General features: G+C 43.2%; 1 protein-coding gene across 4 annotated transcripts in view; it reads left to right on the forward strand.

Moving 5' to 3' along the window:
- The first annotated feature begins 2023 nt into the window (after positions 1-2023).
- The window catches only part of epb41l2 (erythrocyte membrane protein band 4.1 like 2), a 255078-nt gene continuing 229411 nt past the window's right edge, over positions 2024-27690 (forward strand). For 3 of the 4 annotated variants that reach the window (XM_070885256.1, XM_070885257.1, XM_070885258.1), the window contains exon 1: positions 2024-2249. The gene's annotated coding sequence lies outside the window, so the exon portion shown is untranslated. The remainder of the gene's footprint in view (positions 2250-27690) is intronic. The other variant, XM_070885255.1, reaches the window with a different exon arrangement.

A 27690-nucleotide genomic window follows, 5' to 3' on the forward strand; every position in this document is an offset into this window, starting at 1 on the left:
TTTAAATACCAACCCGGCATCGCCCCACTCAGGTACGAACGTCTGCTTTCTGTGGCGAGTTCAGCGCCAGCCGGTAAGTGATGCGAAAAAACCAAGTTCGTGTCCGGGGTGCTAATGAGACGTTGCACGCATACTCACGTCATGACCAACCTGGCAGTAAAGGGCGAGGCGGTAATTGTTAGCTAAAGGTCAGCCGAAATTCGCAGCAGGCGCTAAAATCGTTGAACCTGGGCACTAAGCCATGAGCGGTGCATTACCGCCACTCCGGGGAGCTAAAGGGTGGTACTAACCAACCCAATTTTGTGCCCAAGGTCCTGGAATTTGTGGTCAGTGGTGAAATGTTTATCTGCGCATGAGCTAAATCTTGAAGTTGTTGTCAGTTTGAGAGGAGTAATGATGGTGAATGCTGACAGTTTAGTCGTCATTTCCAACTGCAACATCCGGGCCAAAAAAACTGACTGTCTCCTGCTGCAATGTTGAGAACAAATGCATTTGGAGGGGACCTGCATTTGAGAATCTGGAACGTGGCCAGTTTTGTGGCGGGAGATTTGTTCAGCTGGAAGGTTTGGTGCACGGATGTAAAATATCGAGGATACATGGGCAAATTTTAGTTATGAGTATAACTCACTCATAAAATTCCACGACCTTTAAGCCATGTAATTGGTTTGCACTCAAAGTACATGTATATTTGGGCACAAATGCGGAGGAAACCCCAGGCCAATATGGTTGTCGTTTTACCATCACTGTTTTAGCTTTATATTCCTTTCGTGTCTTTAACTATTGCTGTCTTTTGTTTTGCTCTGTTATATGAGCTGTTGAAACTGCGTCATGTTAACCTGTTCGCATGAACACAGCAATGCCCAGAGAGATGCAGCTCTGTGACATGAAAATAGCTTCATTAATATTATAGGCTATTGATCACAGTCTCAGATTTGAACCGACGAAATGTATAAATTCAGTTCTTCAGGTTGTTGATCGTGCTTTTTTATTCTTGTATTTATTTTCACTGGGTAGGCCTTTGCTACATGACAAGGGACAGTCTCCTGTTTTGCTCCATTGCCCATGGGCATTAGAGACTTGGATGTCAACATGAATTCGCAGCCAAGCGCTCTTTCATGAATCATATTTAGGGTTAAATTGTGATCGATGTAATTTGTTTACTATATTGGATTTTTAAGTACAGATGAAAAAAGACTTTAATTCAATTGTTAATTAGAAAATTCAGAGAAATTGATTTTCCCATTTAGTACCAGTGATAAGTGGTTCCTTGCACTATTTTAATTATCGGTGATTATGTTTTTATTTTTGCTTCTAAATAAGATTTTCTTTGTATATTCGTTGTTTAAAAATTACACTACAAGTGTAATTCCCCACGGCAGTAAACAGAAAACATAGGAATCACCAATCACAAAGAGCCATTATCATAGATAAAATTGCAAGATAAAAGACACACATAACAAGACAACCTAGCAATTTAAAATAAACTGAGTTTGGAGAGGATTGGAAATGAACAGCGGTGACTGGGGTAACAAACAAGAGCAAACTTAGGGTTGTAATGCAATGGGTTTAATTAACTAATTAATTGCAACAGCCCATATTGACATTTTGCTGCCTTAAAATAGTTTGTTTTTGTTTTTAGGTTTAACAGCTTTGGATCTCCCATTCAACCAATAATCATCCCTCCCACCCCACCTCCCAATGAGGCTGGTACTTTATTAAGTCCTGTGTTGATTCCTTCTTTCTCTCCCTGGCCAGTCACACGCTGATACATCATTGGCTGTCGGGACGGCGAGGAGTTTCCCCCGTCACAGCCCTCCCCTAATATCGCAATCAAAGTGATTTGGTGATTGACAGCAACGTGAACTACTCAGAAAGCACCGAGTGTACGGTAGACCGACTAGCGCTGACGTCACATACAGATTCGAGCCAATAGCCTTGGTGCCTCGGGGCAGGTTTTTTTGTTGCCGCGCCCCGTTCACAGGGGCGGGGCTAATGTGAGGTTCTGGAGCTCCGCCCCCAGCAGCCGTGGAAGCTGAATCAGTTTAGCGCGCGCTCGAGGCAAATTTCAAGTGTGGTGCTGAGTGTGAGCGTGCGCGCGGTGTACTTATTGCTGTCGGCAGCGGCGGCCGAGCGGGACAGCAGCGAGCGATCGATCGATCGGCCGGCCGGCCCCCCGGACAATAAATCACAGCAACAGGAGAGGAGACCCATCGGCTCCTAACAGGTACCACCACAGGGAAGGGAGAGAGGTAAGATCGCTGTTGCTCAGTGCGGTTGAGGCTGCCGCCGCCGCCGTGGTGTGTGTGTGGAGGGCGAGCCCCAGGCGGACCCTTCAACCCTGTCTCCCCCGGGGTGAAAGCCGGGGGGGGGGCTTCACTCCCGCTGGCTTTATCTCTCGAAGAGTGGCGGTGTTGCCGCCATTTTGAGCGGGGATCCGTGATTTTTTTTGGGTACAGGTTTTATTTTTCCTCTTTTTGTTTTCCTTTTAATCCCCCCCTTCTTCTCCTAAAATGGAAGATTTGTGATTCCGTGTCCAGAATCGCCAACTGGTGAAGAGCGGCGCGGAGAAAATTCCCCCGCAGCCGCCACTAGCTTCTCCATCTGATTTGTCTTTATAGAGGGAATGGTGAGTTTTTAAAAAAAAAGTTACTTTCAGTTGTATTTTTCTGAGCTGATGAATCTTTTATTTTGGCGCTCGCCGTGTAACGGTGCGGTGAGCTGCAGGAGATGTCAGCAGCCGGATGGCAGAAGAACAGCAGGCATTCCGCTTTTAAAGACCCGCGTCCAATATTTGCCTCACCCACATTTCACTGATGTGATTCGCAAAAACGATTTTTATTCTTTTTAAAAAAAAACTTTTTGGGGGGGCCGTGCAATTATACATCCCGTGTTTACTGTTCTTCGATTGGACTTTGTGCAACAGCTTGTTTTGCAAATTCACTGAAGCTTGTAGGTGCTCGTGCAAAAAAATAAGCAATGGCTTTAAAAAGAGACTTTCGCTTTTTTGTCGGGTTGGTAAGGTTTGACAGCAGTAATAATTAGAATAAATAATGTTTTCAACGAGTCTGTCTCCGCTGTGTGTTTTTGAAGTCTGTGAATCCGACCGCACATCTTTCTAGTGATTGCGTTGATTCCAGTGCGAGTCCCGTTCCGTGGCTCCTGGACTTGCACGATTACCTGGCCAAAACAAGTTTGTAACTTGCTTTTCGATTTTGGGTGCATCAGCCATTTACATACTCCTAAAAGAACTGCCGTTCATTACCAATTTGAAACCGTTTTTACATTCAGTATTGTTAAATATTGAACCTACTTTTTATTCCACAGTGAAACCTTAGTACATTTATTTCTCGCAGTATGCAGTACACAAACCTGTTTAACAGCACTTGTTTTAATTTCAAATGCAATTTTATATACAAGGGATGTGACTAATAGACGATATATTCTGCACAAGGCTATAACATGTTGAGGTTGAGAGGACATAATCGATGTCACATTTTGGGACTGAAGAGAGTATTTTTGTCACTAGATGTTTGTGTGCCCAAAACCATTGTCCTGCTCCTTGTTATTTCCTTGTTGGATTCCTCTTTAATAACATCGACATGCATCTGTATAAAGGCTTTAACACATGATAAACGAGTCAAGTCTTTCACAGGCAGTGGAGGGAAAGTTGGAAGTGACTGAAGGTATAATAAAAGATGTGAAGACATTCAGAAGCTGAAAAAAGATGGAGCAAGTCAGAAGGGTTTAGAAGAAAGAATTCTACACTAGGTGCACAGCAGCTGAATATTCTGAAATGGATTGGAAGGCTTGGGGAAAGGGAACACACGTATCAGACCAAAGTCAAAAGAGCGTAGGTACAGGTTGAAAGTTCAGGCTTGAGGAAGTTGTGAAGATAGTGGGGTGAGGCCGCGGAGAGATTTGTACTTGAGGATTTTTAAATCAATTTGTTGGGGGATGAGAACCCTGGTAAGCTCAGCAATAGGGGGACCAGTGGATGTGGTGTATTTGGACTTCCAGAAAGCATTTGACAAGGTGCCACATAAAAGGTTACTGCACAAGATAAAAGTTCACGGGGTTGGGGGTAATATATTAGCATGGATAGAGAATTGGCTAACTAACAGAACAGAGAGTCGGGATAAATGGTTCATTCTCTGGTTGGCAACCAGTAACCAGTGGGGTGCTGCAGGGATCAGTGCTGGGACCCCAACTATTTACAATTTGTATTAACAACTTGGAAGAAGGGACTGAGTGTAACGTAGCCAAGTTTGCTGACCATACAAAGATGGGAGGAAAAGCAATAAGTGAGGAGGACATAAAAAATCTGCAAAAGGACATAGGCTAAATGAGTGGGCAAAAATTTGGCAGCTGGAATATAATGTTGGAAAGTGTGAGGTCATGCACTTTGGCAGAAAAAAATCAAAGAGCAAGTTATTATTTAAATGGAGAAAGATTGCAAAGTGCTGCAGTACAGTGGGACCTGGACATACTTGTGCATGAAACACAAAAGGATAGTATGCAGGTATAGCAAGTGATCAGGAAGGCCAATGGAATCTCTGCCTTTATTGTAAAGGGGATGGATTATAAAAGCAGGGAAGTTTTGCTGCAGCTATACAGGGTATTGGTGAGGCCACACCTGGAATACTGCGTGCAGTTTTGGCTTCCATATTTCCGAAATGATATACTTGCTTTGGAGGCAGTTCAGAGAAGGTTCACTAGGTTGATTCTGGAGATGAGGGGATTGACTTATGAGGAAAGGTTGAGTAGGTTGGGCCTCTCCTCATTGGAATTCAGAAGAATGAGAGGTGATCTTATCGAAACGTATAAGATTTTGAGGGGGTTTGACAAGGTGGATGCAGAGAGGATGTTTCCACTGATGGGGGAGACTAGAACTAGAGGCATGATCTTAAAATAAGGGGCTGCCATTTAAAACTGAGATGAGGGGAAATTTCTTCTGAGGGTTGTGGATCTGTGGAATTCGCTGCCTCAGAGCGCTGTGGTAGCTGGGACATTGAATAAATTTAAGACAGAAATAGACAGTTTCTTAAATCAGGGCTTATGGGGAGTGAGCAGGGAGGTGGAGCTGAGTCCATGATCAGATCAGCCAGGATCTTATTGAATGGCAGAGCAGGCTCGAGGGGCCGTATGGCCTACTCCTGTTCCTTTTTCTTATGTTCTTATAACAGAAATGACGTGTGTGTGTGTTTCTCAACTATTCTGAAGCGGGTATTATGGGCCCAATTTTGGACATGACTTGCATCAATTTTTTGGGAATAAGTTTAAAAAATGCCATTTTCTCCAAAAAATTTGCTCCAGAGTAAGGCAGTTAGGTATAACTTTTTCAATGTTTTTTTTCAAAAGGGGGTGTTCGCAGACACTTACGCCAGTTTTGGCTATTTATGCCACTTTGGCCAGCTAAAACTTACTCCAAATCAACTTCAGTCAGCGTATGTGGCCAGCTCTGAAAAACCTTGTGGGCAGTTAAGAATTCGGCGCAGGTTAGTCCATTTAAAGCACCAACACTTACAAAGCACAAATAAGCATTCAATAAAAATTAAAAAACACAAGGAAGCTGAGGATCTGCACCAAGACTTACTAAAGCACTAAACAAACCACAAAAAGTAATAAGCAATCAATCAATAAAAAAATAGAAGTCCTACCTTTATGCCAGAATCAAGTTTTTTTTTTTACAATCAAAACTCTAGAGCACAACCATCAATAAATAAAAAATAAAACTGATGTCCTACCTCGGCCTGGGAAGTCGGTCAACCAGCCGGTGCAGGAGGCCACTCGGCCGGGGATCGGGTGCGGCGAAGATCGGGGAGTCCCTTCGGCCGGGGATAGGGGCTGCGAGCATCGGGTCCTGCTCACAGCCCGCAGGACATGCTGGGAGGGCAGGAGCATGCGTGCAGACCTCACTGCTCATGTGCGCAGCTGCCGGCAGTGCTTTCTGCTCCGGTCTGTTGCTCCGCACCTCCCCCCCCCCCCCCCCCCCCCCCATTTCACTAGCTGCGCCACGCTGGGACACCGAGAGTCGGCAGAGCGGGCAGGATGGGGGCCCTTTTTTTCGGCACAGTTTCCAGCGTGCAAAGTCGACGCATTTAAGGTAAGTGCGCCGAAAAGGGGGTTGGGGAAAATTGGACCCTTTGTTTCTTCTTCTTTATCATGCTTTTCTGCATACATGTCCATGGAAATGTGACTGGGTCTGTATTTTGTTTTGAAATTTAATACCAATCAATTGTCTGGCTTTTCACAATGAGTCAAGACCAATTGTGTTTAGGTGTAGTGGCTTGGAGGGCATAGGATAATTGGACCATGGTGCTCCAAGGTAATTCATTCCACAATTTAAAGTCATAGATTTTTATCCTTTTATTTTTATGTAATTAGGTTTTTAAAACAATATTTTGGATTAATGAAACAGCAAAACTTAAGCTAAGCTGAGCAAAGTTGGTTTGAAGCACAAGGGTTGCACTGCAATACAGGCTACGGAGCTATGGTGAGTGGTCTTCTTTGAAGCAAAATACATGCAATTCCTGAGATTGGCATGAAAGCAGGAGGCAGCATCGACATAAGTCATCAGCATAACAGAAAGTGAGGTCAGGGAGGGGAACTGAGTAGGACTGGAGAAAAAGAATGTTCAAAATATAACAACTTTTATTTATATACGAGTAAAATGTCCCAAGGCACTTCACAGCAGTGTTACAAGACAAAATAGATAAATTTGACACCGAGCCATTTAAGAAATTACGGCAGATGACCAAAAGCTTGGTTAAAGAGGTAGGTTTTAAGGAGCGTCTTAAAGGAGGAAAGAGAGGTGGAGGTGTTTAGGAAGGTAGTTCCTGAGCTTGGGGTCCAAGCAGCTGAAGGCACGGCAGAATTTGAGGAGTGCAGACATGTCGCGGGGTTGAGGCTGAAATAGATTAGAGATAGGGAGGGGCGAGGCCATGGAGGGTTTTGTAAACCAGGATGAGAATTTTGAAATCGAGGTGTTGTTTAACTGGGATCCAATGTAGGTCAGAAAGCACAGGGGTGATGGGTGATCGTGACTTGGTGCGAGTTAGGACATGGGCTGCCAAGTTTTAGATGACCTCAAGTTTACATAGTGTAGAATGTGGGAGGCCAGCCAGGAGTGAGTTGGAGTAGTCCAGTCTAGAGGTAACCGGCATAAAGACAAGTCTAGTTGGGACACATTCTGAATACAGGTAGTAGGTATTAAAAAGCCTCATCTATAATAATAAGTTTGTGCTGGGGCAGGGCTGGGAGCATGTGTTCTGAACTGAGTGACGGTTGCACCGACCAATGGGCGATCAGGCCCACCTGGCGCCTCAACCAATCATGGCGGGGAGCGATTGTGCAAATTTTTAAAGTTTGATTGATGCTGGGTCTGCTCCAATGAGGAGGTGGCAGTGGATATGGCGGGCCAAGAGGAGCATCTGGCGGGGGAGAGGAAGGAACAACGTCAGCGTTGATTCTATAGACAGAGGATAATGTCGCAACAAGTACTGTTGCAATAAAGATAATAGTTTGACCGCAAATGTTTTGCGGGTCTCTGCTAGTTTATATTAACAGAAGGATCCTATCTTCTAATGCCTTTTTGTGAAATTACTCTGCCCCAGCACCTGACTTGCCACTTGATAAATGCTCCCAGCTAATCATGGTGCTAACAGCCAGCAAGGATCATGCAGGAGTGCTATTTAAAGGGCTCTGCTCCATACAGGTTAGTTACTGGTTTGCCCTGTTCGGCTACAGGTTACCCTCTGGGCCTTTTGATTATGTTGTCCATTCCACAAGTGAATTGACTTTTGGGAACAACTTATGTACTGGTACTGCACTGCTTTTGTCTGCCTTGAAAACTTCTATTCCAGTCATGGATGGAACTGTGTGTGTGTGTGTGTGTGTGTGTGCGTGTGCGGTAGAGGAGGGCACTGCCCAGGAGGCCCTACCCACAGTGGGTCTTCTGGGAGCACTTCTCGTACTTCAACCTCAGAGGTGCACTGTGTGCAGTGCCTGCACTTCGCCAATGAGGATGTCACCAAGCTACGTCACCCGCTGCAGTCAGCTACAGCCCCAAATTAATGCGTGAACAGCACTGCCTGTAACTATCCAGTTCACCGTGGTCCTTAACCTTTACGCCTGGGGGTCGTTCCAGACTGCAGCAGATGACATTAGCGACATCTCCCAGTTTGCTGCCTCAGGTCGGTCACTGAGGCTTTCTATGTCAGGAGGAACATGTGCATCACGTTCCCAAGGTAGAGAACAAAGCCGGATGAGAGCATCAGGCTTTGCTTGCATTGCAGGCTTCCCTGGGGTCAAAGGTGCCATAAATGACACCTACATTGCCTTGCTTCCTATCAACAGCCCTGCATCTTTCCTAATATAAAGGAATACCTCTTCCAGAATGTCCACCTTGTCTATGACAACAGGAGTTACATGATGTGAATGAGTGGGACAGAATAGTCTCCATGTTCTGTGCAAAGCCCCAACACAAGTTGGAGCTGGAATCTTCCATGCTCTGAGCATGTGCTCAGTGCTCCTAGCATTTCCTGTTGTGTACCCATCCACCTTCTTTGGTAGTTTGGACCCTTAAAGTCTTCAGACTATCATCACTATAGGCAGTCCCTCAAAATTGAGGAAGACTTGCTTCCACTCAGTGAGATGTCCGGTGACTGTAATTCCTGTATTGGATTGTACAGTCTCTGTCACAGGTGGGGCAGACAGTAGTTGAAAGAAAGGGTGGGTGGGTAGTCTGATTTTCCGCACACTCCTTCCGCTGTCTGCACTTGGTTTCTGCATGCTCTTGGTGACGAGACTAGAGGTGCTCAGCATCCTCCCAGATGCTCTTCCTCCATTTTGTGCGGTCTTGAGCCAGGGATTGCCAGGTGCCGGTGGGGATGTTGCACTTTATCAAGGAGGCTTTGAGGGTGTCCTTAAAACATTTTCTCTGCCCACCTGGGGTTTGCTTGCTGTGTAGGAGTTCTAAGCAGAGTGCTTGCTTAGGGAGTCTCTTGTCCAGCATGCGGACGATGTGGCCTGCCCAACGGAGCTGGTCGAGCATGGTAAATGCTTCGATGCTGGAGATGTTGACCTGAGCGAGTATATATAATGAGATAGAAACAAGAAGGTTTATGTTTTTTTTTTAAAAGTATAAATAGTGAGGAAACCCTGTGACATCTGCAGCATTGCCAGTCGCCATGCCATGCCTCAAACCCTGCCCGTGATGGCCAGCACATTATCTTCCAGAAGGGAAAAGATGTGCAGATAGACTAGTTCTCTGATCGTGGCTTCCTGCTGCATGCTGTGTGTGACTTTCTCCTGCGAGAAAGATTGTTAGTAACAATCTTGAGCTGTTTTGATAATATGCCGGTCATCATGCAATAGTGCAGATGTTGTGTCGAAAAGGTGAGGTTTGGGTAAGAGGGAGGAGGAGCAAGTGTAGTGTGGTGCAGTGATTGTAAGAAAGTGAAGGGAAGCAGGGCAAAGAAGTGTCCTGAGGAGCGACTAAGTGAAGTGAGAGGCAAGATTCTTAACAACTCTGAGCTCCTCAAACCTCAAACCAAGCAGCACATGCAATGGTGTCTGCACACCTGACCCATGACTAGCTGCCAGCACAAATTTCACATTGTTCCTGCACCCATCTGAACTGGTATGTGAAACGGATGTGATTGAATTTGTAGGCCTGTGTCTCTTACTTTTTTGATGTCTCTCAATATGCATCCTATTGACTTATGTTCCTATCACTAATGCTATTTAACCATCTCTTGTTTTCCACTTGAACCACAGATCATTCTGTGTTTTTTCCCTCTTTCCTCTCCCCCTTCGGTTCCTTTTTCAAATGCTGTTCATCTGTAATGTTGTAGTTGCTGTCCAACCTGGGGTTTTTCCCGTACTTTTTTGTCAAACTTTGGTTGTGCCTGGAACCCATTTTGAACTTGTAACACCATATTGGCAGACAGGAAGCAGAGAGTTGGAATAAACGGGTCCTTTTGAGAATGGCAGGCAGTGACCAGTGGGTGCCGCAGTGTTCAGTGCTGGGCCCTCAGCTATTTACAATATGCATCAATGATTTAGATGAAGGAATTGAGTGTAATATCTCCAAGTTTGCAGATGACATTAAGCTGGGTGACGGTGTGAGCTGTGAGGAGGATGCTAAGAGGCTGCAGGGTGACTTGGACAGGTTACGTGAGTGGACAAATGCATGGCAGATGCAGTATAATGTGGATAAATGTGAGGTTATCCACTTTGGGGACAAAAACAGGAAGATATATTATCTGAATGGTGACAGATTACGAAAAGGGGAGGTGCAACTGGACCTGGGTGTCATGGTACATCAGTCATTGAAGTTTGGCATGCAGGTACAGCAGGCGGTGAAGAAGGCAAATGGCATGTTGGCCTTCATAGCTAGAGGATTTGAGTATAGGAGCAGGGAGGTCTTGCTGCAGTTGTAACGAGCCTTGGTGAGGCCACACCTGGAATATTGTTCAGTTTTGGTCTAATCTGAGGAAGGACGTTCTTGCTATTGAGGGAGTACAGCGAAGGTTCATCAGATTGATTCCTGGGATGGCAGGACTGACCTATGAGGAGAGACTGGATCAACTGGGCTTGTATCCACTGGAGTTTAGAAGAATGAGAGGGGATCTCATAGAAACATACAAAATTCTGACGGGATTGAACAGGTTAGAGGCAGGAAGAATGTTCCTGTTGCTAGCGAGTTCCTGAACCGGGTTCACAGTCTTAAGAATAAGGGGTAAGCCATTTAGGACCGAGATGAGGAGAAACTTCTTCACTCAGAGTGGTTAACCTGTGGAATTCTCTACCGCAGAAAGTTGTTGAGGCCAGTTCGTTAGATATATTCAAGGGGGAATTAGATGTGGCCAAAGGGATCAAGGGGTATGGAGAGAAAGCAGGAAAGGGGTACTGAGGTTGAATGATCAGCTATGATCTTATTGAATGGCAGTGCAGGCTCGAGGGGCCAAATGGCCTGCTCCTGCACCTAATTTCTATGTTTCTAATTACTGGTGGTATATAGATCCATCATTGGTATAGTTAGAACAATTTGTGATGATGAATGAAGTGCTAAACAATTAGTCTATTGGGATACATTTAAGCGAGGTTTTCTTATCATGGATTTGTAGCTGTACACTTGGGATGCATTTGGGCTGCAGCTCAGACTAGTAGCTGCAATTTAGGTTTCAGCAAGACTGTACTGTTTGAATGAGCTCTGTACTATGCTGTCAACAGTTAAAATGTTTAGCGCACAGGCTTTAAAATTGGGTCCCTGGACCTGCAGGGAATCGCTGGAGTCTGTGCTGTCATCAGATTTCTATATTTTATGACTTGCTAGCATGTTACTTTCTGTTGCCTTGCATATGTTTTCTGTAATAGTGCTATTTATTTGTGTAGTTTGCATTGCCTTGGAATTTAGATGGGGATGGGGTTCCTGAGAGTGTCAACATTTGCAGGAGATCTCCATACAGAAAATTTTGAAAACTGCTTGTTCAGGGAATGAGTGAGTGAGAGAATGTCTGCTCTGAACATTTGAATCAATCTCTGGTAGGTTTAGCAAGTGTCCAGCAGAACCAATGGATTCCCAGCGCACCTCTGGAAATCATGTTTGACACTCCATATGGTGTCAAATCCATTCTTTGCTCTGAAGTCAGGTTGGGTTCTGATACCGTGCTTGCACTAAACCTGTGTGTAAATGAAGCCTAATTAAGCCTACTGACAACACTGAGCTCGATGATCAACTATTTGGAACTGTAATTGATTCTTTTATTGTAATGAAAATGTGGTTTGAAATAGAAATTAATTTGGAAAGAAATCACTATAGTGACCAGAGTTGTTTGGGATGTGCATGACTGGGTCCAATTATTCAAACATGTACTGTCTTCTGAGAGGGGAAAATCATGATACTGTAGCTTGTCATTTTGCCATACACTTGAGTCTCCATTATTTATCCTTTCACCATTATCGCGATTTTCAACATACCTACCACAAGAGACTTTTTAAAACAATTATGAATGCAGGAAAATTCATTCAATGGCGATAATTAAGATGGTTTTTGCTGATACTTTAAACTATTTTACTTTTGTGGTTTATAGTGGCATAACTATTTGAAAAGACACCCAATAACTAATGTAACTATTCATTTTCTATATCTGAATATTCTGTTTGAAGGCTAATTGAGTGGTATAAATAGCTGATACACCAATGAAAGCACAAAATCTATCTGCTAAAGAGGTTTATAGTGGTAAATAAAGAAAAAAGAAAGCCTTGCATTTATATAGCACCTTTCATAACTGTAGAACTTCCCAAAGTGCTTTATAGCTAGCAAAATACTTTTGAAGTGTAGTCACTGTTGTCATGTAGGAAATGCGGCAGACAATTTGCACACAGCAAGCTCTCTCAAATAGCAATGTGATAATGACCAGATAATTTATTTTAGCAATGTTGATTGAGGGATAAATATTGGTCAGGACATTGAGGATAACTCCCCAGCTCTTCTGCAAAATAGTGCCATGGGATATTTTATGTCCACCCGAGGGGTCCACCCTGGGGTTTAATGTCTCATCTGAAAGACAGCACCTCTGACAGTGCAGCGCTCCCTCAGCAGTGCATTGGGATGTCAGCCTAGATTTTTGTACTCCAATCTCTGGAGTGGGGCTTAAACTCTCAACCTTCTGGCTCAGTGGTGAGAGCAGTATTCCCTTAAAATTGCGTGGCCATGCAGCTCTCAGGAACTCCAGCACAGCTAGCTCGCTGGCTTTTCAAGGGGCCGCGTACCCAAAGGAAAGCGAACATTGGACGAGAGTGCTAACTGAGCTACAGCTGATACCTAATAGTGTTTTCTAATCTTTGTTTATATTGGCATGCAAATCAATGTATATAGCTAAAGCTGAATTGTGTAAAAGTTCTTAGTACTTTCTTTGGACCATTAGCTGCTCCTAAGTCCCCCTCATTACCACTCTAAAGCTTTTTCTATTTTTGTGCTTTCCAATGCATATCCAGTTTCAGAAGAGCTGTGCTCGTGTCTTTTCCTGTGTTTTACGTTGAATGGGAGTTGGGTGCTCCACTCATCCTTGAAGCTCCTCCACAACACTAAGAACAATTACTGAAAATAATGATGTGGTTTCTTTGGCCTTCCTCTCTTGGAACTCCTTAGTTCAATCTTCAGTCGGCTAACCAGTTTGCTGGACTTGCACTCTGCTAATTCCATTCCGTGTATCTTAAATCGTCCATTAAATCTTAGCGAGCAAATGTCCTGGACCAGCTTCCTGTGTTTATGTTATTAAGAGCAGCTCGCAACAAAATTATAGACCCTCATATTCATTACAGTGCCATTCATTCCTGGAACCTGGGTTTGATAATGCTGTGGAGAACAATTAGCAGGAGCCTTGTGCATCTGTACTTGTAGAACATAAATATACTTAATTCACTGCTGAGAGGTGTGCTTTTATTATGCTGACATGTTCTTCAAAGGTGAACTGTACTAATTCCAAAAAAGACAACTGATTTTTTTTTGCTGCAGCTGTCATTCCAATGCTAAAATTTTTTTTCTTTTCCCTCTTTTGCGCCCTGTGTTTTATTTAATAGTGTGCCGTTTAAAATAGTTGGTTCTCTTTATGATGTTGAGTGTAAGATTTTAGTAACCGTCTCTTTTTTTTTGCCATTTATATAAATGAGTCACTTTTTTTTAAACAAAGTGCATTTTGCCTTTAGGTTGAACAGAGGTACCGTAACCTAAATGAGTGCAGCTTTGTGGCATTGGTTGCAGGAAGTGAGTTGGTTGCATTGCAGCATTTGGTTGTTTTTTTAATATTAGAGTTGCGGTTATATGTTTTAACATTCTGCCAATTTGCTGAACAGTTTCCTGCAGTCACTGACATTTATGTTTATACATTTTAGTTGTTAGTCATGTTACAGAAATATTTCAGATTTATTCACCAAATTGTTTTTAAATGCATTGTTAAGGAGTAATTGTATTCTGTTTGAGTACTAGTGGTTATGTAGTTTATTTGAGCTACAATCAATGCTGAATAAGAGCTTACATTTTACCCAAATGTATGCTGTACAAGTTGTGAACTAGTTAAGTTGTACTGTATTGTCACCATTGCAGAAAATCTGACACTTGAGTAACTGCTGTGTTGATTGATAGGTATTCCCTTGTAGTGTCTTTGATAGGTATATCTGTGCATTTGCTGTTTTGGTATGCATAATCTCAATTTTTTTTGATAGGAGGTGTAAGGCTTGGAGCAGTGGGTGGGGGAAATATGGCGCACAGCCAAACAATGCTGGTCCGCCAGCACAGGAAAATAGTGCATGTGTGCCAGGTGTGTAGAAAGAGCAGGGAGGTTAATAGAGTACAAGAGCAGGGAGGTTATGCTTGAACTGTTTCAAACACTAGTTAGGGCACAGCTAAAGTACTACGCACAGTTCTGGTCACCACTTCAGGAAAGATGTGATTACACTAGAGAGGGTAAGGAAGAGATTTACGAGGGTGTTGCCAGGACTGGAGAATTTTAGCTATGAGGAAAGATTGGATAGGATGTTTTCTTTGGAACAGAGGAGGCTGAGGGGAGATCTAATTGAGGCACATAAAATTATGAAGGGCCTAGATAGTAGTTCTTCTAACTGAGCGGCTAATAACCAGGGGGCATACATTTAAAGTAATTGGTTAGAAGGATTTGAGGAGAACCTATTTCACTGAGGATGGGGGAGGGAATCGGGAGCTCACTGCCTGAAAGGTGGTAGAGACAGAAACACTCAATCACATTTTTAAAAAATACAGGTCGAACCTCCCTTATCCGGAACCACCCCTCGTCCAGAACCATTCTCGGCCACCAGTGGCGCATGTGCGGAACTCCAACATGAACAAATTGAAGTCCTTCCTCATTGCCAACTCCCGCAATCGCTGGCCTGACCCCACGATCCACCGCTCCCACCTCCCACCCTCCCACCCCCCCACCTCCCCACCTCCCATGATCTCTCTGCCGCACTCCCAGCCCCAAGTCAGCCAGCTCCGATATCCCTTTGCTCAGTATCTGTACCATCCAATTTTATGTGACCACCCCTCGTCTGGAAAAATCCCTTATCCAGAACAGGCCAGGTCCTGTGGATTCCGGATAAGGAAGGTTCAACCTGTGCTTGGATATGCACTTGAAGTGTCATATCCTGGGCCAAGAGCTGGAAAGTGAGATTAGGCTGAATAGCTCTTTCGGCTGGCATGGACACGATGGGCCGAATGGCCTCCTGTGCCGTAAATTTCTATGATTCAGTGAGGTGGCTTGTAAGTGATCTGCGCAAGTTGTCTGTTGCACAAGCAGTAAGTATGCTAAGCTCAAAGTTAAATGTGTCTAAGCCAGCTTTCAGCTCTGAAGCAATAATTCTCATATTAGCTGCATTTCAAAAGTTTAGTTGCTGCTTAAATTGAGTTTTTAAAAAAAAATGCAGTAATGGCAATATATTCTGAATGTTTCTTCTACCAGTAGATTCCAACGAAAAGGTCTCAGCACCAAGATTAACTCCTGTTCAAAAAAAGTTTAAATTGAAGAGTTGGAACTCTTGGAAACTAATCTGAATGGCAGTGCTCCAGAATACCAGAACATAGGGCTCAATTTTCCCCAAGCCTGTTTTCTGGCGTATTGCCAGAGTTGCGCCGCTTATTTAGGTCACGAAATGCGCCAGAAAAACACGTCCGAACTTTCCCCGATGTTTGTGATGTAATCTGGAGCCGCGCAACGTGGCCAGTTGCATCGGGGGGGTTGGAACCTGCGGTCTGTGCCGGAAAAAACAGCCGGGCCTTCTGCGCATGCACGGGGAAAAAAAACTAACATTCTTGATGTCGCTGAAATGGCCGCGCATGCGCAGTAGAGCTCTGAGTTGGCAATCGGCCGGTCAGTTTGCTTCCACCCCTGCCGAGCCTCTCCGGTCCCGAGTGCATGCCTTCCCGGTCTGTGGCCCCCGAGTGAGTGCCGTTCAGTTTGCTCCCTCCCCCGCCGAGCCTCTCCGGCCCCGAGTGAGTCCCTGTCCCGCTCCGCTTCCTGCCCCTAGCCCAGGTGCAAATACTGGGGAAAATTGAGCCCATAGAGAGGTAAATCGAACAAGTAAAAATGTTGTAAATATCTTGCTTGAAAGGGTTGTAAGGAATTGATACTACAATCCACTGTTTATCTTTGTGCTTTTGTGAATGAAGTTTGCGCATGTTACTGTATTGCAATATATATGGAGGCATTTTTGGTGATACAAAATTGGAATACTCCAACTATTTTTTTTCTTGGTGCGTTGATAATGTGTAATGTACAGTGTCACTGGGCATAATGTACTGTCTGCTTAAGCAGTTTCAAAGAGGGAACCTACATAACATTAGTGTAATATAGAATGGCTTCTTACACCATTGGTTATCAATAAATTGATTATAACTCAATTATCAATTTGACATTTATGTGGATTGGTTTATTTTAGTGAATCATTAGGCTTCCATTTCACTTTTGTCACTAAATCAGGCAGTGGTTTTACTGTAGTTGAGTGTTATGTCCTTCACTAGTGTGCACTTTATTGTAAACTAGTTAATTCACCCAATTATGTAGCTACATTTTTACAGCTATGCACACATTGTGGCTGTTTTTGTCTCTGCATTGAGTTCCTTTTGTGGTTTTATAGGGGAGGAGACTTCACACTTGTTCAATCTTGAACAGCTCTGTTGGATTGTATACAGGATGCTGCACAAAAGTATCATGTTTATTCCGTGAAAGTTAATTTTTCTTGAGTGCAATAAACATAATTCGACAACTTCCTACACTTATTCTATTTATATGACTTGTGCACTTGAATTTCACATTTAAAAAAAAAATAAACTGGCCAGTTTGGTATGACTGAATTTAGAGAATGGAGGAGTGAAAAATTTGGTGTGAAGTACAAAAAGTATGTCTTGAGTTAATTATCAAATAAACCAGGTTGGTAACACAATATGGTCACAGCTCCCATTACCTGATGCTAAGAAACACTCAACTGTTCTTTATTTATCCATTATATTGTCTCCTGGGTAAAGTTGTTCTGGTTGGGTGCTTTGTATGTATATATTAATATACATTATAAAATACCATTCATAAAGTAACAATTCTTTTAACAAGCAAGTCCCTGTCTGGTGCAATTAAGGGAGTTTTAATCTACTTGAGGGGTGAACCAAATGGTCTTTTCTTGTGTTATAAATCATTGGGTCACTGTCCATTTTAAGTTTGGTGTTGTACAAAGACCATAAGACTAATTTTTCCTTTATTTCTACTGCATAGTGATTTGCTGGAGCAGTACATCTTGTGATGAAAGCAGTGAGTTAGAATTTTTTCCCTCTCCTTCATGTTGCATTTTTATGCAGCAATTTGCTGGAAATGTGAATTGAAGGTGAGATGATGTCAATGGGGAATCTGGGACCACATGAATGTCTGTTCCAATGGCCTGTCTCCTTAATCAATTACATTTAAGGATAGAGAAAGGAACAGAATGAACGACCGAAGGAAATAGTCAAATTAGATATAGGGAGAAAGAGAAAAAAAAAAGGAAGAGTAAGAAAAAAAAATCAATTTCTCCCTGTCCCTTAGTAAGCAAAATTCCATCCCCTTCTCCATTAGCTTATAAGTAGGAAACAATAGAACAAGTCCTGCACTTTAACAAAACCAGAAGGCATGCATATATTGTGGAAAATCTGATTTTGTATTAATGCTGCCAACCCACTTCCCACACAAAGCATCACTAATTGACATTGCACAATAAGAGAATGCAGGTTTTGGAAAACCCAAACTAATTCAAAAAATATAATTAGCATATACAATTGGTATGAGAGGATTCAGACGAAACCAGTAATTAATCTAATCCTTACATCAGCACCCACCTGCAATTGCACCAAGTTGAAAGAAGAAAAGTTCCAATTTCCACTCTCCTCCCTGTGTGGCTTATTTAGTGTATTTGTAATATACTATAGGTAGAATTGGACTTGTCAGTTTGGTTTAATAGTTCTATTATCTTTGTGTGATGCTCTTAATCTCACATTGCTGTTATCAATTGTGATAGACCTGCAACCATCAATACTCCTCCACTATTAATTAGCTCTCGTTGTAAACTTACTTGAGGACAAAATCAGCAATTGTACTGCTGGGGGCTTTGCTTTATAGTTTGGTTATAATATGGAAATGATCATATGGCACTCATTATCTCTTTAATAAAAAAAACTGAGAGGTTATAACTTTGGAATGCTACCCATCACTCTGGTGCTGTGAGCAACTGCCCACCCCTGTTGCCCCTGCAGAGCCAAATAGATAATTGATGTGCACTCCCCACCCCCCTGCTGAGACAGTAATCTGTTGCAGCCTCTCGCCGGCTGATGCAGATAGTCTAGGAAGTGGCCCTAGAAATAGTGGATGCATTGGTAATCATTTTCCAATGGTCTATCGACTCTGGATCAGTTCCTATGGACTGGAGGGTAGCTAATGTAACACCACTCTTTAAGAAAGGAGGGAGAGAGAAAATGGGTAATTATAGACCGGTTAGCCTGACATCAGTAGTGGGGAAAATGTTGGAATCAATTATTAAAGATGAAATAGCAGCGCATTTGGAAAGCAGTGACAGGATCGGTCCAAGTCAGCATGAATTTATGAAAGGGAAATTATGCTTGAAAAATCTTCTGGAATTTTTTGAGGATGTAACTAGTAGAGTGGACAAGGAGAACCAGTGGATGTGGTGTATTTGGACTTTCAAACAGCTTTTGACAGAGTCCCGCACAAGAGATTGGTGTGCAAAATTAAAGCACATAGTATTGGGGTAATGTACTGACGTGGATAGAGAACTGGTTGGCAGACAGGAAGCAGAGAGTCAGGATAAACGGGTCCTTTTCAGAATGGCAGGCAGTGACTAGTGGGGTGCTGCAGGGCTCAGTGCTCGGACCCCAGCTCTTTACAATATACATTAATGATTTAGATGAAGGAATTGAGTGTAATATCTCCAAGTTTGCAGATGACACTAAACTGGGTGGCGGTGTGAACTGTGAGGAGGACGTTAAGAGGCTGCAGGGTGACTTGGACAGGTTCGGTAAGTGGGCAACTACATGACAGATGCAGTATAATGTGGATAAATGTGAGGTTATCCACTTTGGGGGCAAAAACACGAAGGCAGAATATTATCTGAATGGTGGCAGATTAGGAAAAGGGGAAGTGCAACGAGACCTGGGTGTCATGGTTCATCAGTCATTGAAAGTTGGCATGCAGGTACAGCAGGCGGTAAAGAAGGCAAATGGTATGTTGGCCTTCATAGCTAAGGGATTTGAGTATAGGAGCAGGGAGGTCTTATTGCAGTTGTACAGGGGCTTGGTGAGGCATCACCTGGAATATTGTGTTCAGTTTTTGTCTCCAAATCTGAGGAAGGACGTACTTGCTATTGAGGGAGTGCAGCGAAGGTTCAGCAGACTGATTCCCAGGATGGCTGACATATGAGGAGAGACTGGATCAACTGGACCTGTATTCATTGGAGTTTAGAAGGATGAGCGGGGATCTCGTAGAAACATATAAGATTCTGACAGGACTGACAGGTTTCCGATGTTGGGGAAGTCCAGAACCAGGGGACACAGTCTTCGGATAAGGGGTGGGCCCTTTAGGACTGAGATGAGGAGAAACTTCTTCACTCAGAGTTGTTAACCTGTGAATTCCCTACCGCAGAGAGTTGTTGATGCCAGTTCATTGGATATATTCAAGAGGGAGTTAGATATGGCCCTTGGGGCTGAAGGGGATCAAGGGGTATGGAGAGAAAACAGGAAAGGGGTACTGAGGGAATGATCAGCCATGATCTTATTGAATGGTGGTGCAGGCTCGAAGGGCCGAATGGCCTACTCCTGCACCTATTTTCTACGTTTCCCTGAAAAGTGCCCTTGGTTTTATCTGCGTGCATCATCATGGGAGACCATCTAGTGTTTTACTAATGCCCCAATGACAGCATTGGTCTGGTTCTGGGTAAAGATGTCACTTTCTCATTTTTAAAAAAGGATTCATATCTCAAAATGTGAGCCCGTATTGAATTATCTCCAATATATCTCCTGCACTCAACCTACCCCAAAAATGCAAAGTAGTGATTTTAAATTTTTTTTATCACGTTTGTTTCAGCACTCCATGAGGAACAGTGGAGGGAATTGATTTTTTTTCTTTTTTAAAAAATCTGTTCATTATACATATACTCTGGGCCGAATGGCCTGCTCCTAATACTCAAGGGGCCGAATGGCCTATTCCTACTCCTAATTCTTATGTTCTCCTAATTCTTAAACACTTGTATTATAAAATGCATTTAACTCTGTTAACAACAATATTGAAAAAGAGCAGTTGTGTTCGAATATATATATGCCTCTCCCCTCAAGATTCCATTAATCCAATGTTCCCTTGTCCTGTCTCCCATTTTCCACCCTCAATACATTTAGTGCATCGAAAAATTTATCATATCCAGTCCTGCACCGAGGTTTGCTTACGCATTCTGCCCAATCTACACTGGCTCCTGATCCTCAAAGTTTAAAATTCTCATCCTTGTGTTTAGACCCATCCTCTCTTTCCACAACCTCCTCCAGCACTGCAGTCCCCCAATGCCAAATTCTCTCTTCCTCTGACTCTGGCCTCTTGTGCCTTCAGCCATCCAAGTGACCAAGTGACAACAGGAGTGCAAGTATAAAATAACACGTAAGGCTTTGTTTTTATTCATCCGTATGGAAATAATCTTGCGACAAATGCAATTACCATGCTTAATTGATATGTGCAAGTTATTGCTGTTGATATGAAGTAATTTTGCTCAAAATTAAAATTTTGAATTAACCCAAAAGTTTGAATTAAGCAATTTAATGAAACGTCACAGCAAAACACTTTAATAACAAATCAAAGCATCTATTGAAATGCACAATTGGAATTTGAGCATTGTAAGCTGCATAATGAAAGATTGAAATTTGAGCACTGCAAAGTTCAGTCATTAGCAAAATTGTGATTTGTTTCCTGCTGATAGCACATTCCATTAGGGCACCTGACTTGGTTGTTGGCCACTTCCTTAGCAATCTCACAGAATTGGATGTCATGGCCATGACAGAATTAACTCCTTTATCACTGTCTGCATGCTGGATCCATTCACTTGGGCCTCTTCCTCACTCTCACTCTCACTCCCACTAGCGGGAACAGCATCAATAATTTCCATGTCTGTTAGCAATATGGATGTCATGACTTCCTTATCAATGCAGAATGGATTCAGACCTTGAGCTTGCTAGCAGGTGCAATAAAATCTCATGCATTTAGAAGTTTGCTGTTTGTGTCAGTAGATGTATAAAATCTTCAGTTATGTCAGATGCAGCTGCTTCCTCTACTGATGGGATGAAGTTAGTGTCAAAAGCTGTTGGCAGTGGATTCTGCTTTCAGGTTCAGGCACTTCATGCGAGACCCACAGTTGTCACTTGAGGCAACATTTCTGCCCTGTGAAACCATGCTGCAGCCACTCCTGGGAAAAAAAGTGCACCTGTCATTAATGTCTCTTTGTTGTTTCTGGTTACAGCAACAACTTGCATCTATATCGTGGTTTCACGTAGAAATATATCTCGAGGTACTTCAGAGGCATCTTTCGGAAGATCAAGGATTCCAAATCAAAGAAGGATATGTTAGGAGGGATTGCTCAGAGGTGGGTTTTAACGAGGGCCTTCATAAAGGGGAGAGGTTTAGGGAGGAGGAGGCACTTGGGGAGGAAGTCCTGAATGTGGAGCCTAGGGCTGTAAAGGCATAGTGGAGCTCAGCCTCTGAATGTGCGCAGCCGCAAGCGTCATGTGCATACTGTAGCTCGACAACAGAGGATGGGACGGTCTTGGATCTGGCTTGGAGGCGACAAAGGTTGAATAGGTTCCCACTGGTTCTATAGTTTAGTTCCACTCCAGCAAAGAGCTTGTTGAGTGTGAGGTGGAGCATTGCAGCGAGGAAGATCGAGAAGAGGGTTGGCACGATGATGCAGCCCTGCTTGACCCTGATCCGGATGTGGGTATGTGCAAATCCCCTGAGGACAGATGCACCAACGTTAGTGTCCTCGATCAGGCCAACATCCCCAGTATATTATTCGCATGCCTGACACAAGACTCCTAAAGCAAGCGATCTACTCGGAATTCCTACACTGCAAGCGAGCCCCAGGTGATCAGAGGAAACTTTTCAGGGACATACTTAAAGCCTCCTTGATAAAATGCAACATCCCCCCCCCCCTGACACCTGGAGTCCCTGGCCAAAGACCGCCCTAAGTGGAGGAAGAGCATCCGGGAGGGTGCTGAGCACCTAGAGTCTCGTCGGCGAGAGCATGCAGCAAACCAGCAGAGGCAACGGAAGGAGCGTGTGGCAAACCAGACTCCCCACCCACCCTTTCCTTCAACGACTGTCTGTCCCACCTGTGATATCGAGACTGTAATTTCCATATTGGGCTGTTCACTCATCTGAGAACTCACTTTGGGAGTGGAAGCAAGTCTTCCTCGATTTTGAGGGACTGTCTATGATGATGAAAGGCATAGTCCATTGATGGGGCGAAGGGAGAGGTGATGCTTAAGTGTTCAGCATCAAAGAAACTGAATTTGGGGGAGATGAGATTAGAGATAGGGAAGTGTATCAACATGAAGGAATTTTAACATGAGTTGGGATCGTTGTGAGTGATGTTATGGAGCTTGAAGTGGGCAGTTTTCGTGATGAATCTGGGGTCAGAAGCTTAGCTCTGGGTCAAATAGGGTGCCAACAGTGTAGTCCCAGCCCGAGACGGTGGCCATGGAGGGGGATGGAATCTGTGGCAAGGAATGCAGTTTGTGGCAGGGGCTGAAGGTGATGGCTTCATTCTTCCCAATGTTTGCCAAGGAAATTGCCAAGACTGGATGTTTTAAAGTCAGTGAAAAGGTAGTTAGGTATCATCTAGGGTCAACTTCCACATGTACAATATCTTTGGATGATACTAAGAGACAGCATGTAGATGAGGAAGAGAAAGGGGGCCAAGCATAGATTATTTGAGGACTCCAGAGATAAACTGCAGTCAGGAAGAGTAGTCATTTCTAGTTCATATGCACATCTGTTACATCTATTCAATTATTTGGCATAAGAAGTTGTAATATTGAAAGTTCTAATAAATGTGAAGAGCTCATTCTAGAAAAAAAATGAAAAGTTGTGGAACAATACACATGAGCAGCAATCTGTTTATAAAAAAAATTATATTCTTTTGTTTCTCATGTCCAAAGGAAATTCTAATTTATAATGGTGCATGTTTTTTCTAGACTCCAATATACTAACATTGTTTTTGTTTAAGCATGAAATTTTGTATTACACAACCTATGGAAAAAAAAATAATTTATACAGCACTTTTCACGACCGTAGGAGGTCCCAAAGCATTTTGCAGCTAGTGAATTACTTTTGAAATGTCGTCAAAGTTGTAATGTGGGGGACACATGGCAGCCAATTGCCACACAGGTTTCACAAACAGTAATGAGATAAATGACCAGATAAACACATTTTTGGTGGTTGAGGGATAACTGTTGGTCAGGACACTGGGAGAAGTATCATTCAAATAGTGCAATGGGATCTTTTGGGAAGGTGAGGCGGAGCCTCAGTTTAACATGCAGGCAGCACTTCCTCAGTACTGTAATGAGGTGTCAACCTATGTAATGTGCTCAAATCTTTGGAGTGGGGCTTGAACCTGATTGAAGTGAGAGTGCTGCCACAGAGCCAATGCCGACATGATGAACAATTCAAATGAATGTATTTATTGGCATGTGGGGTTGGTGTTCGTTGAAATTTTCAACTGTAAACTATGTTGTGACTACATGTAAAAAAAAAAAAAGTGCTTTTTATGTTAGTTATGGATAACTCAATTATATAACTAGTTTGCCTAGTTACCGTTCATTGAAGATTAAGCTTGGTTTAGAATTTCTCAAATTAGCAAATTGCAATCTGCTATTATAGGCCACTTACTTATCACTTCAGTCATAACAAAACTGGTTTTATAAAAGGCATTATAATTTTAAAATGTGCTGGTATAGAATCATACAGCACAGAAGGGGGCCATTCAACCACCGTGTCTGTGTCAGCTCTTTGAAAAAGCTATCCAATTAGTCCTGCTCTCCATAGCTCTGCAGACTTTTCTTCAAGTATATATCGAATTACCTTTCGGGGTTACCAATGAATCTGCTTCCACCACCCTTTCATGCAGTGCATTCCAGATCATAACTAGTGTGTGTTTTTTTAAAAATTCTCATCTACCTTAAATCTACATCCTCTGGTTATTGACCCCCCTGCCAGTAGAACTGTTTCTCATTTACTGTATCAAACCTGTGTTCTCAATGCATTTCAGAAGTGTATTTGATGAGTCCTGTATGAAAATGTGACCGATAGTATTTCAATCTTGGTTCAGGTTTTGTTTTTAGTTGTGCTTGGATCAGGAATTCCATAAAGTAGAAAGTTCTTTGGTTCATTGGAATTAAGCTTGGACCAAGGCTGTTGAAATATTAATACTGGCTGTTTTTTCCCATTAGAAAATTAGCTTTGACCACATGCAATGGTTTTCTTCCATCATTACCAATACAAATTAGGGAAGCTTTGCATTTGTTTGCTGAATCGCTGGAGATCTACACTAGGAATTCTGAACAGTGTGAAATGGTTTTTCAACATTTTGGCAGAAAATAAAACATTCCAAAAATGTTGTACTACATTTAGCACTCATTTTATTCATTTAGAATTGAGTATCCTATCACAGAAGAATTGAGTGTGAATCTGTCTTATTCTCTAATAGACAGAAGTTCTAAGTCTGTGCTGTGTTTTTAATTAACTACGTAGAAGAGAGAACTAAAGATTTTAGAGCAGAAAAAGTCCTCCGCGACTCTGCTTTGCTCTGTTAAAGCAAACTTAAACCTTTAATCCTCTCTTAAATTAGAAATGTAGTCAGTTGTTTTGGAAGTGCTTTGGAGGTATGTCATTGTTTTCTGCACTAGATGGCAGTCTACTCCATTATGATTCTAATGAGAAAACTGAGATTGTGGTTTTTAGCTAATAGTCACAACTTTTTTTTCCTATTTGCACAATATCTATCCACATCTGTCATCAATTTTGTTCATTATTTAAAAAATCTTGCATTATAATTTCTCAGCTTCCTAATTACTCCTAGACTGACCTTTCCATGATCACAACAGCTCGGTTTCTATCAGGCTGCATGCAACATTTGTACTTGTTCTTGTGACTCGGTGTTATTCGGATGGTCATTCCGTTTTTTGAAAACTAGGATCAACAGGTTTGTCTTTTGAAGTCTGAATGCCGGAGGGGTGGGTGGTGGAGGAGGGAGGTCACATGACTCGAGGGGGAGAGGACAAGAGACCTTTGGGTGTGGTCCATATACATACCTTTTGGGGGGGGGGGGGGGAAGGAGGGGGGAAGAGCTGTGCCGCCTGCTTTCCTACCATTTTGACCGTTGAAAGTTTAACTTTAACTTTAGCTATGGGGGCAATAATATCAATGCCTTTCGCGAGCGTTCTGCATCATTGTGCTACGTAGGAGACAATTGATTAGAGCTCATCACATCAGGAACATCAGAGCCCATAGGCTGCTGGGCAGGAGGCCTTAACCACCTCGGCAATTTCGAGTCAGGCATTCGTACCTGGACCTGAGTGATGCAGATTATGTCAGAAGGCTGTGTTTCTGCAGAGAAGTTGTCCGTGAGATCTGAGTTGCTGAGACCAGACTTACAGCCGAGAAGCGGCAGGTGGACTGCTTTGTCTGTTGAAGTGAAAGTTACAGCTGCACTTTCCTTCTATGCCTTGGGATCATTTCAAGGTCCAACTGGAGATGTGTGCGCCATCTCTCAAGGTGCAGTACATGTCTCCATTCGCCAGGTCATGGCGGCACTGTGTGCGCGGGGGAATGACTTCAAGTTCCCAATGACTGCCCAAGCAATCCATGACAGGTCTGTGGGTTCTCAAGAATTGCTGGCTTCCCAAAGGTACAGGGCTGCATTGATTGTACCCACATCGCCTTGCGAGCACTTGTGGAGGATGCCGAGCTGTTCAGGAATAGAAAAGGCTTCCACATTCAATGTGCAGCTCGTGTGTGTGACAACATGCTTCGCATCATGTCAGTCGATGCAAGATACCCTGGCAGCACCCATGATGCATTAATCCTACGCGACAGCATTATATCTGACCTGTTTGAGCAGCAGCCAGAAGGGCAGAGCTGGCTACTGGGAGACAAAGGGTATGGCCTCGCCACTTGGCACATGATGCCCCTACACGTAACCTGGACGAAGCTGACCATCAATACAAAATGTCGCACATTGCGATGCGCAGCATCATTGAGAGGACCATTGGCATATTGAAAGTGTTTCCGATGCCTGAACCATTCCGGAGGCTACTTGCAATATCCCCCTGAGCTTGTCGGTCAGTTCACTGTTGTGTGCTGCATGCTGCCATACTTAGCCATCATGAGGCAGCAGCAGCTGATAGTGGAAGAAGACGACCCATCTGTGGTGAGAGTGGCTGATAATGATTTGGAAGATGTGGTGGAGGAGGAGGAGGAGGAGGATGATAAGGATGAGGAAACCATGCACGACGTCTGAGGAGGGCGGGTCATTGTGCTCCTTTAACGATTGTTCGAGCCTTGTGCCAGCAGCTCATCCGTGAATGCTTCACTGATGCCTGAGGGCTCAGCGACAGCTATTCCGCCTGGACATTTTATTTTTTGGAGTTCTTAAATGTTGTGTTGTGTTAATGGAACATGATTCAGTTTTAATGTAAAATATATATGGAGTAAAAATAAAACGGGAAAGGTGGCTCAACCGTGGCTAACGAGGGAAATTAAGGATAGTGTTAAATCCAAGGAAGAGGCATACAAATTAGCCAGAAAAAGCAGCAAACCGGAGGACTGGGAGAAATTTAGAATTCAGCAGAGGCAGACAAAGGGTTTAATTAAGAGGGGGAAAATAGAGTACGAGAGGAAGCTTGCCTGAAACATAAAAACTGACTGCAAAAGCTTCTATAGATATGTGAAGAGAAAAAGATTAGTGAAGACAAACTTGGGTCCTTTGCAGTCGGATTCGGGTGAATTTATAATGGGGTACAAAGAAATGGCAGACCAATTGAACAAGTACTTCGGTTCTGTCTTCACAAAGGAAGACACAAATAACCTTCCGGATGTACAAGGGGACCGAGGGTCTAGTGAGAAGGAGGAACTGAAGGATATCCTTATTGGGTGGGAAATTGTGTTAGGGAAATTGATGGGATTGAAGGCTGATAAATCCCCAGGGCCTGATAGTCTACATCCCAGAGTACTTAAGGAAGTGGCCCTAGAAATAGTGGATGCATTGGTGATAATTTTCCAGCAGTCTATCGACTCTGGATCAGTTCCTATGGACTGGCGGGTTGCTAATGTAACACCACTTTTTTAAAAAGGAGGGAGAGAGAAAACGGGTAATTATAGACCGGTTAGCCTGACATCAGTAGTGGGGAAAATGTTGGAATCCGTTATTAAAGATGAAATAGCAGTGAGAGGATTGGTCCAAGTTAGTATGGATTTATGAAAGGGAAATCATGCTTGACAAATCTTCTAGAATTTTTTGAGGATGTAACGAGTAGAGAGAACCAGTGGATGTGGTGTATTTGGACTTTCAAAAGGCTTTTGACAAGGTCCCGCACACGAGATTGGT

The sequence above is a fragment of the Pristiophorus japonicus genome, chromosome 7 (assembly GCF_044704955.1).
Source record: "Pristiophorus japonicus isolate sPriJap1 chromosome 7, sPriJap1.hap1, whole genome shotgun sequence".
Classification (NCBI taxonomy): domain Eukaryota; kingdom Metazoa; phylum Chordata; class Chondrichthyes; family Pristiophoridae; genus Pristiophorus; species Pristiophorus japonicus.